At 42.1% G+C, this 11,084-nt stretch overlaps 1 long non-coding RNA gene across 1 annotated transcript; it reads right to left on the reverse strand.

The window, feature by feature from the left end:
* Positions 1 to 403: 403 nt before the first annotated feature.
* On the reverse strand, positions 404 to 8,260 carry LOC131901985 (uncharacterized). Its single transcript, XR_009376961.1, has 3 exons — positions 8,053 to 8,260; positions 6,221 to 6,271; positions 404 to 515 (listed from the first exon to the last, which is right to left on the reverse strand). It is a non-coding gene; the product is annotated as an uncharacterized LOC131901985 (long non-coding RNA).
* Between the last annotated feature and the right edge of the window lie 2,824 nt (positions 8,261 to 11,084).

An 11,084-nucleotide genomic window follows, 5' to 3' on the forward strand; every position in this document is an offset into this window, starting at 1 on the left:
AGGGGGGTTGCCAAGGATTTTCTTTAATGTCCAAGTTTTTGAGGACAGCTGTTCAATATATTTTTGAGCAAATACTCGACAATTTTCTGTGAATTCTATTTTCCAGAGGACAAAGTCACCCCCAGAAAGAGCCACATGGGTAAGGAAATACCAGTCATCAGGGGTCAGCAAATGTTCACGCTGATTTTCCACCAAGGCTAATGTAAAAGGAGCCTTGGGACCATACTGAGCACAGGCAGATTTCAGCTTTTCAATAGGTGGAAATTTAATTTGTGATAAATCTGTCCTGGCGGGGGGTCCTCTGGTGAGGGCTCCTCCTCCTCCACCGCCGCCACTGCCTCCACCCCTGCCCCTCCCCATTTTGATCTTCCAAACCCCCTGAGGGGTCGCTCTGGGTGGCCACCTTGGATGAGTCCCCAGAGGTCTGGCTTCTGGTAACAGGAAATACCAGGACAGGCTGAGGCTTACTCTTCTATTTACTAGATTTTTGAGATGGTTTTAGCAGATACAAGGAACTAGGGTAAAGAAAAAAGATCTTAAAGCCTTTGTTGATTATTAATGACATTCTCAGTGTCTATAAATATTCCCCTGACATACAAAAGCTTATTAATATAGGAGAAAAAATCTCCAAAGTAGCCTTTCGCTCCCCCTCTACCTGCCCTAAGACCCCCGAGCGCTTTCTGGTCTGCCTTCAGTCTGTCCCTCGGTTCATGACCTGAGCTCTATGGAAGAGGGGATGCTCACGAATTTTGAACCTAACAGTCCCCAGGAGTCCGCTCCTGCCCATCCTCATCCCTCTGTTAATTTGACCTCTATCTCCCCTCTAGACCGCACCAAGGAGGCTTCCCTAGAGAAAGAGGCGGCCTGTTACCATAATCCAGACTGACCCCCCTGCAAAAATCTCCCCTTAACACAGGAGTCCTTGGGCCTTTTATACCACCTCAAAAATCTCCGGCAGTTCCCCCTTCTGCAATGGCCCCTCCCTATGTTTCTGTGTCTTCCCATTTTTGCGGGCCTATTCTTGATGAGTTGGCTCCCCCTGTCCCAGATCTCGGCTCACTGGGACAGGCCCTCCAGGCTCGTAGGGAACATGTTGAGCTTTTAAGGGAATTGAAAACTCTTGACAAAGAATTTAAAGATCTTGCCCAAGAAAATGAGGAGATTGATCAACTATTGATAAGAAATGTACAGGAGGCCTCAGAGTTTCATAAAAAAAATCATGTCAATAGTGAGGTTTTAAAAAAGAATTTTTCCATAACCTGGAAACAAGCTAAGGAAATTATATGGAAATATCCTACTTGTTAATTTTACAATCAGACTCCACTACCCAAAGGATGTAACCCAAAGGGCACTCAGAGGAATTAAATCTGGCAGATGGATGCATTTCATTTTGTAGAATTTGGAAAATTGAAACATGAACATCACTCCACTGATACCTTCTCAAGATTTCCATGAGCAACTGCTCTGAGTTTCAAAAAGGTTGATTCTGTAATCCAGAAATTGCTAGAAGTTATGGCCATCATGGGTATACCTATATATGTTAAACCTAACAATATCTAGCTTATGTCTCTGGTAAATGAAACAGTTTTTTGCTTATTACATTATAAAACATATTACAGGAATACCACACAATGCTACAGGAGAAACAGTCATAGAAACATCAAATTGAACTCTAAAGGGTATGCTAAATAAACAAAAAGGAGCAACAAAATCCCCCAGAAATAGATTACATAATGCTTAATTTATTTATTTATTTATTTATTTATTTATTTATTTATTTATTTATTTATTTTGATTTTTTGAGACAGGGTTTACCTGTGTAGCTTTGTGCCTTTTCCTGGATCTCGCTCTGTAGACCAGGCTGTCCTTGAACTCACAAATATCCACCTGCCTCTGCCTCCCCAGTGCTGGGATTAAAGGTGTGCGCCACCCCCGCCCAGCCACATAATGCTTTATTAACTTTGTATTTTCTCAATGCTAATGAGAAAGGAACAATAGCTGTGGAGAGGCTTTGGACAATAGAAATAAAACTACAGAGTTAAATCAGCCTGTATATTTTAAGGATGTGCTGACCTCAGAATGGAAACCAGGATATGTGTTACATTGGGGATGAGGTTTTGCTTTTGTTTCTATCAGAGAAAGTAAGCTATAAATACCATCAAAATTGATAAAGGGCCGGGCCGTGGTGGCGGCGCATGCCTTTAATCCCAGCACTCGGGAGGCAAAGCCAGGCAGATCTTTGTGAGTTCAAGGCCAGCCAGGTCTACAGAGTGAGATCCAGGAAAGGCACAAAGCTAAACAGAGAAACCCTGTCTCGAAAAAAAAACCAAAAAAAAAAAAAAAACTATGGGCTTGGGGATTTAACTCAGTGGTAGAGTGCTTGCCTAGCATGCACAAGGCCCTGGGTTTGATCATCAGCTCCAGAAAAAAAAATTGATAAAAGTCTGATTTGAACAAGACAGACCTCTTAATTAGAAGAGGTAATAGTTCCTTAACCAGCATGACCATCCAATTTAAAGTAACTTGGCCTGTTGGTATTACATCACACATAAAATTCATAAGTCTTCCTAAATGTTTGTTTTTGCTCTTCTCTACAGACACTTATCACAAATGGTGTTTATGTAGTCCCAGATCAATTAAAAATTAAAGCTGGCTTTGGAGTTGGATAATGACTCTCTCCTTCTTTAAAGCCAAGGATGTTGTTAAAAAGAAAAAGCATAATCTCTGTATCATGTCAGAAGAATCAACTGATATGGGGCAGAAGAAAGCCAAAATTAAGGGACGATTCTATTGCCACTGTTCTCATAATACTTTGATGCTATTTTGATTCTTTAAACATTCCTTAAAGTATGAATTTTATATCAAAATTTATATATATATAAATTTGTAACTCAACATAAATCCAGTTACTCTGAACCTGATAGAAGAGAAAGCAGGAAGTAGTCTTGAACGCATTTGCATAGGAGATCACTTCCTAAATATAACACCAGTATCACAGTCACTGAGAGAAACAATCAATCAATGGGACCTCTTATACCAGAGAAGCTTTTGTAGAGAAAAGGACACAGTCAACAAGACAAAGTGACAGCCTACAGAATGGGAAAAGATCTTCACCAACCCCACATCTGACAGAGCGCTGATATCCAGAATATATAAAGAACTCAAGAAATTAGACATCAAAATATCCAACAGTCCAATTAAGAAATGAGCTATAGAGCTAAACAGAGAATTCTCAACAGAGGAAGCTCAAATGGCTAAAAGACATTTAAGGAATTGCTCAACCTCGCTAATCAGCAGGGAAATGCAAATCAAAAGGACTGTGAGATACCACCTTACACCCATCAGAATGGCTAAGATCAAAAACACTGGAGAGGATGTGGAGCAAGGGAAACACTCCTACATTGTTGGTGGAAATGCAAGCTTGTACTTTTCCACTTTGGAAATGAATATGGCGATTTCTTAGAAAATTGGGAATCAATCTCCCCCAAACACAGCTATATCACTCTTGGGCATATACCCAAGGAATGCTCAATCATACCACAAGGGCACATGCCCCGCTATGTACATAGCATTATTATTTGTAATAGCCAGAACCTGGAAACAACCTAGATGCCCTTCAACTGAAGAATGGATAAATAAAATGTGGTACATATACACAATGGAGTATTACTCAACAGAGTAAAACAATGACATCATGAGGTTTGCAGGCAAATGGATGGATTTAGAAAAAAAATCACCCTGAGTGAGGTAACCCATACTCAGAAAGACAAACTTGGTATGTATTCACTCATAGAAGGATAATAGATGTAAAACGAAGGATGACTAGAGTGCTACTCACAACTCCAGGGAGGCTACCTAGAAAACAGGACCCTAAGAAAGACACAAGGATCACCCAACAACAGAGAAATGAATGAGGTCTACATGAGCAAACTAAACATGAGGGGAGTTAATGAAGGGCAAGTGTCGTGAGAAAGAAAGCTTAGGGGAGCAGGAGGTCCCAGCTTGATCAGGAACAGAGAGGGAGAACAAGGAAAAAGAGACCAAGATAAATGAAGACCCCATGGGAATAGGAAGAAGAAAAGTGCTAGAGAAGTCCCCAGAAATCAACAAGGATACCTCCACAATAGACTATTGGCAATGGTCAAGAGAAAGCCCAAACTGACCTTCTCTGGTGATCAGATGGCTAAACACCCTAACTGTCATTCTAGAACTCTCCTCCAATGACTGATGGAAGCAGATGCAGAGATCCACGGCCAGGCCCCAGGTGGAGCTCCAGTATTCCAATCAGCGAGAGAGAAGAGGGATTGTATGAGCAAGAGATATTGAGACCATCATTGGAAAAAGCACAGGGACAAATAGCCAAACTAGTGGAAACACATGAGCTATGAACCAATAGCTGAGGAGCCCCCAACTGGATTGGGCCCTCTGGATAAGTGAGACAGTTGATTAGCTTGAACTATTTAGGAGGCCCCCAGGCAGTGGGACCAGAATCTGTCCTTAGTGCATGAGCTGGATTTTTGGAGCCCAGAGCTTTGCTCAGCCTGGGTGAAGGAAGGAGGGGACTGGACCTGCCTCCCCTGAATCTACCAGGCTGAGCTGAATCCCCAGGGGAGTCCTTGCACTGGAGCAGATGGGAATGGGGGGTGGATTGGGGGAAGAGCGAGGGGGGGGACCCATAGAAGGGAGTACAGGGGAATACAAGGCTGATACGTAAAATTAAATTAATTATAAAATTAAAGAAAATAAAGTGCTTCTTCCATCAAAGTGCTAAAAGAAAAAAAATCTGGTTTTGCAAGCTTTGCTGACTCTGATGTCTGCCCCCAGCATGTAACACGATCCTCTTAAATTCTGATTTTTTTCAGTGAAAAAACTTTTACAACTCCCAAACATATTCTGTTACAGTAGTTTATTTAAAATTTTTTCTCCCATTTAAATTGGGGTGGTTCACTTCCACTCAAACAAACAAATGTTCCTAATAAGAATAGCAAGACAGAGAAGAAATTATTAATAGCTGGACTCAATACATACTACATGAGTTATAGTAAGTCACCAAAATCGTTTATGTGCTTTTATTAAAATACAACAATGGAGCCGGGCGGTGGTGGCGCACGCCTTTAATCCCAGCACTCAGGAGGCAGAGCCAGGCGGATCTCTGTGAGTTCGAGGCCAGCCTGGGCTACCAAGTGAGTTCCAGGAAAGGCGCAAAGCTACACAGAGAAACCCTGTCTCAAAAAATAAACAAACAAAAAAAACCAAAAAAAAAATACAACAATGGGCACAGGTGGCATTTATTTGTTGTTAGATTAGCCAGATAAGGATTAGAATTCTGAGATTACAACAGGCAAACTCCACTCTATATTTAGGATCAAACATGTTGATTTCTACCTTCCCTCTCCATCTTCTTTATTTTAGCATATGAAAGTGGCTAATCAATAAAGAATAGCTAGCTAGTGAGTCTTTCCAAATGGCAAAGGACAGGAGCCACGCACAATATTTGATAATGGTCATGAAGAGAATTGTTAATTTTTTTCAACCAAGTGAAGTGATTCTCTGCTCTAAAGCATAATTTTCAGCATTTTTTAAGTTTAATATCTGATTCTTTTGTACCCAGAAAGAGATGTTCTCCAGAAATAGATGTGCAACTTAGCTCATATAAATGCTAGCATGTAACCCCACACACAAAAAGAAACACGAAAAAAAAAGTCCCACTTATGAAGGAAGTGATTTTATAAGTCATGCCTTGTGACAGCCCCCATCTCCATGGTGTATCCCAACCCATCTTTCTCTAGGTAGAAGAAACTGGCATGCAGAGAGGCTAACCTGCCTAAGACATAACCAAGAATTTCCTGGGTGTTCCTGCTGTCCTGCCCTTGTTTTGCACTCTGTTCCTCAGACCTGCATTCTAAACCTGTACCTGTGGCTATTTCAGACCTTATTCTCCTTGGATAACCTTTCATGTAGCTCAAAAGGGCCTGTTTCATGTCCTAGGAGGAGAAGGACAAAAATGAAAGTGACTTTTCACATCTGATAAGGTCTATTTATTTTCAAAGGAGGAAATTTGTCAAAGATCCATTTACAGAAACCTTGTTGAAGAGGCACAGAAGTTAGCATGATACCGACAAGTTTTCACAGGGATCTATGTACATCAGCCCTGGAGTTAATCTCCAACATAAGGTAACTAGTGGACACATTGCCAATCATTACTTATACCCCCGCATACCTGGAATTTATGGTGCTACATTGCTCTCAGATTTAAGGAGCCTCTTCTGACCTTCAAGGAAGGACATAGCATAAGATTGAAATTCATTGTCAAGGCAGTGCATTCAGACCCAGTTCCCCATATCTGAAAATTCCAATGGTCAGGAAATTCAAGGAAAAATACATTCATTGAAGTCAAGCTTGTATATAACACATTAGAAGAATTTAGCATGGTACTTGCTATGGCAAGACAATTTCAGGGGACACTTATTGACAGGGTGAAGTGGTTTGTGAGTCTTTGGGTGTGTCTGGGTCTTTGTAAAACTGTGACAGGGAAACACAGGTTGGGTTCAGGAGGAAGTAGGATCTCTTCTTCTGAGACAGATAAGGTGCTGTTGAGCATTTCATGAAACACACATCTCAGTGACTTGTGAAAACCCCTCTGTCATATAGTGCTTTCTTAATATCTTTATTGCACTGAATTATCAGGCACAGCACCTTATAATGGGAATAATTGATCATAGCCCACAATTCCAGGTAATAGTTCCATTTTTGGAAAATCAGGATAGGAACTCAGATAATCATGTCACATCCACAGCCAAGAGCAGAGATAAACAAATGTACTCATGCTACCTGTTTGCTTATGCTTATGCTCTAGCTTCTTCATATGTACACAGTATAGGTTGCAGACATTGAAATGATTCTGCCCATTTTAGGGAGTCTTATCTCAATTAACAATTAATAAAATCCCACAGAGACAAGTTCAAAGAAAAATCTGATCTATATAATTCCTCATTGAGTTCCCTCTTCCCAGGTGACTTGTTTGATTCAGTCTCATAATCAAAACTAAGATTCACACTGTCCCACTATCACTGCCAGGATTTGAGGAGATTTCTGCCTGCATTCAGAGCTGTGGTCCTCAACCTGTGTGGGTCGCCACCCCATTGGGCGGTCGCATATCAGATATGCTGCACATCAAATATTTGAATTACAATTCATAACAGTAGCAAAATTAGGACTGGAGAGATGGCTCAGAGGTTAAAAGCACTGCTTGCTTTTCCAAAGATCCTGAGTTCAATTTCCAGCAACCACATGGTGGCTCACACCCATCTGTAATGATATCTGGTGCCCTCTTCTGGCCTCCAGGGATATGTGCATACAGAATACTGTATACATAATAAATAAATAAAACTTTAAAAAAAAGTAGCAAAATTAAAGTTAAGAACAACGAAACAGTTATGTTTAGGGTTCACCACAACACGAGGAACTACTGTTCATGCTATTTAAAGATTTAAAGGGTCAGAAAATTGGAAAAAAAAAATAACCGTTGATCTAGAGTGTCCAGTGGAACCCAAGTGTCTATGTTGCTAACTATTAAGGGGCTTGTAAAGGATTTTCCTGAATATCCTTTGCTCTAAGGGACACTCATGTTCTGTGTGGAAGACTCCAGCTATCTGGCCATCTTTACTACCCAGTAACAGCAGACCATTTTGAGCTACTGAATAGAGAGTACAACACCCACTACACACATGCTGATGACACAGATTTTAGTCTCACTGGGCTCCATGACCATATCACACAAAACCAAGGCTGCTCAAGGTGTCACACCACAGGCACTGGGTTCCAGAAGCCTGCCCATTGACCACGGATAGATCCCTATCCCCTGTCTGGGTGCCTCCCAAATAGTTGGAGCCAAACAACCATCTTCTGTATCCAGAGGACCTAGTCCAGTCTCATGGGGGCTCCACAGCCACCAGTCCACAGTTCATGGGCTTCCACTAGTGTGGCCAGTCACCTCAGTTGCAGGTACTTATGATGAACTTTAGCATATATAAATTTCTATGATATTATTACCTTGTGTACATAAAATTTCAGTAGGAGATAAAGATTCAGATCTACACAGGGAAAGAACTGAAGGATGTTCAATCAATCAGGGAGAGATCTCTGGCTTTGGATGAAGGGGATGCTGAAGGGCTTCCCTTGTATCCCAGCAGAGGCTCCTGCAAAGGACAACTTGACATCTAGTGTAAGGAAAGCTCTTAGCAATCTCATTTCCCATGACATCTGCAGCTCTTCCCTAGAAATTCTAATGTATCCTGGAGAGCCCTGGCATCCTCTGTGATGTCACTATGTTGTGGCAACACCCACTGTCCTTGGGAAGTTTATTCAGTGCCTTCACCATTTACTGATGAACATGATGGCATACTGAAGAGTCTAATTCAGAAAGAGAATGGAGAGTTGAGTGAAACCAGAGAGTGACTGAAGAAAGCTGACCTTCAGTAAAACGTCCAGAAAGAAATGGTCAAGAGAATCATGTAATGAGTTCTGTGCAAGAAAAGGGAATCTTCCTTGAGGAAATGGGCTTGTGCTGAATCTTCCAGTAATGGGGAACAGAAAGCTGGAGTCTCTGGGAACCAACAGAAATTCCCTGCTTGTCATGCCTCTTGAAATTCTAGGATTCCAGGATATTAATTGTTCTGGCTCAGAAGTCGGGAACTGGTAAGGCCAATGCTTTATGCTGGGAACTCTTGCTTTCATTCCTTTTGGTAGATAGGCATTGATGTGTGAACATGAGACCGACATTAAAGTGGGAGGGATTAATGAGATGAGCCCATTTCAAGGCAGGACATCACTCTTCTTTAACCACAGTGGCTAACTTTAGTTACTTCCCAGCCACTCTGTGTTCCTCAGTTGTCAGTGAGGAGACTTGTTGAGTCTGGTGACCATGTTCTACCCTTATATGTCTTCTCCATCAATAACTATATGGATAGAGTGACCTGTCAAGATATTTGGGGAACCTCTAAATGACTGGGGTGATTGTGAACTATGGCAATTTTTTCCTGATTTGTAAACCCACAGGCTTGTGGACTTTGCAGCCAATTTGAATTCTGAGTCTTCAGCTGTGAATGGGCCTGAAGAGGCTATCTCCTTGGTTACTTCGAGCATGTGCTATGAGGGCAGATAAAACCAAATAGCTGGGATAACCACTTCCCTTCAAATAGAGGAGACAGCTGAGTTCCCCAGAGGGGGCATCTGAAGCACAGGACAAAATAATTTGCGGTGTCACGGTGTCATTGGTAAACAAGCTTTCTCAAACATTTGATTAGGACACAGGGTGGTCTGTCCATTATCTTTACCTAGTGATACTGCAAGTTCTTCAGGGTATACCTTCAGGGTATGCCAAAATCATGTCTCTGAACTCCTCCCAAAGGCAGAACCTCAAATGTGGACAGGATTTACATGAGGACAGACTATTCTGCTTCCTCTAAAAAAGAAACAAAAACAGAGCCTGTGGCATGAGTCATAGTACTCATGGACTGAGGCAGTAGTATGAATTCCCAGCATGACTTTGAAGAGAATCTATCAAGTGCTGTCTAGTGTGAGATGTTGGCTGCTGTGACTTTGAGTTAATTTTTTTGTTACTTACTTTAAAAGGCCTTGTACATTTGATTCTCCAAGCAGCAGTTGGAGAGGCCTGGTCACACTTCTAAATGTGTCCATCCAGGGACTAAGACTGATCCCTGCTCCTTTTGTTCCCCTCTGAGAGGACACACCTGCATGCATTTGTTCAGCATTCAATGGATAGAGTTCTCCCACTCTCACTCAGTCTCTCTTTCTCTGTCTCTCTAAGTATCTCTTTCTCTGTCTCTCTGTCTCTCACATACATGTGTTTATGTTGTGTATTTTTCTATGTGTTTGTGCATGTATCTCCCTCTAGTCCCTGCAGTTAGGGATCTGTGGTTGGGCATGAGCAGTTCCCTATCTCACAGTTCACAGGTGATACCTTGGTGAAAATTGGGAGTACCAATTTGAGTATTATAGTTCCACCAGAGTACTTTCTTTAGTGACACATAGATATTTCCATGCAGGTGTTTATAAATCTGTCATAATATTGCATCCCATCCTCAAAACTGTTCATGATGTTATTTTGGTCTCCATTGTGACAGGTCCCATCATAGACAATTTGTTTTTGAAGACAGGAGAAACATCCTCACATTCTCTGGAGAGTACACACCTGTGGAGTAGACACCAGGGAAATTCTTAGACAGCTATTTTGGCAAGCCTCCTGAGAGCTCATGCAACTCCACCTCCCATCATCTAAACAGCCTGCCTCTACCGATGTAGGGTCAGCATAGGTGTAAGTAAGTTGTTTTTAAATCTGTGGGTTGGTCCTGGGTTTGGTTACCAACAATATAAGTAAATTTGTTGTAACAACTCTGGGGAAAGGTGGCCTGATTACCTGGGGAGACAGGCAACACCTTGATCTGCTTAGGACAGCTCTGATGCCTGGAACTGCAAGGAGACAGTTCAGCCCTGGTGGACAAGGTATCCCACACACCTTGAGCTGCTCAGAACAGCAGCTCTGCCCTGAAGGTGTCCTGGACACCTGAAGTTCTTTAGCACAGCTCTGATGGCTGAAACTGCAAGGGACAATTAGCCCTGGAGGGTGAGGTATCCTGGACACCTCAAGCTGCTCACAACAGCTCTGCCTTGAAGGTGTCCCAGAGACCTGGAGCTGTTGTGCACAGCTCTGACACCTGGAACTGCAAAGAAGCAACCCAACCCTGGATGGAACAATTTTCTTACTTCTTGGGAAATTCAGGCCTGGAACTGATGGGTGATGATCTCCCTGCAGGATACAAAAATCCTACTCTTTTCCTGGAGAGCTGCTAAGGCTGAGCTTTGCTCAGTCCCCTCATAAGGGGGCTTCCTAGCAGAGCTCTGCTTCTCTTGCCTATGCTGTGGCTTTCTTTTGCTTCATTCTGCAAAAAGGGAAAAACTCCTGCAGAAATGTAGCAATGTACTCTGGCTCTGGAGAAAAGTGTTACTTTTTAGCTCTTTATGGCTCTGTCCACTGAGGGATGTCTCAGCAAAGATCTTCTGTT

This window comes from Peromyscus eremicus, unplaced genomic scaffold (assembly GCF_949786415.1).
Source record: "Peromyscus eremicus unplaced genomic scaffold, PerEre_H2_v1 PerEre#2#unplaced_1028, whole genome shotgun sequence".
Classification (NCBI taxonomy): domain Eukaryota; kingdom Metazoa; phylum Chordata; class Mammalia; order Rodentia; family Cricetidae; genus Peromyscus; species Peromyscus eremicus.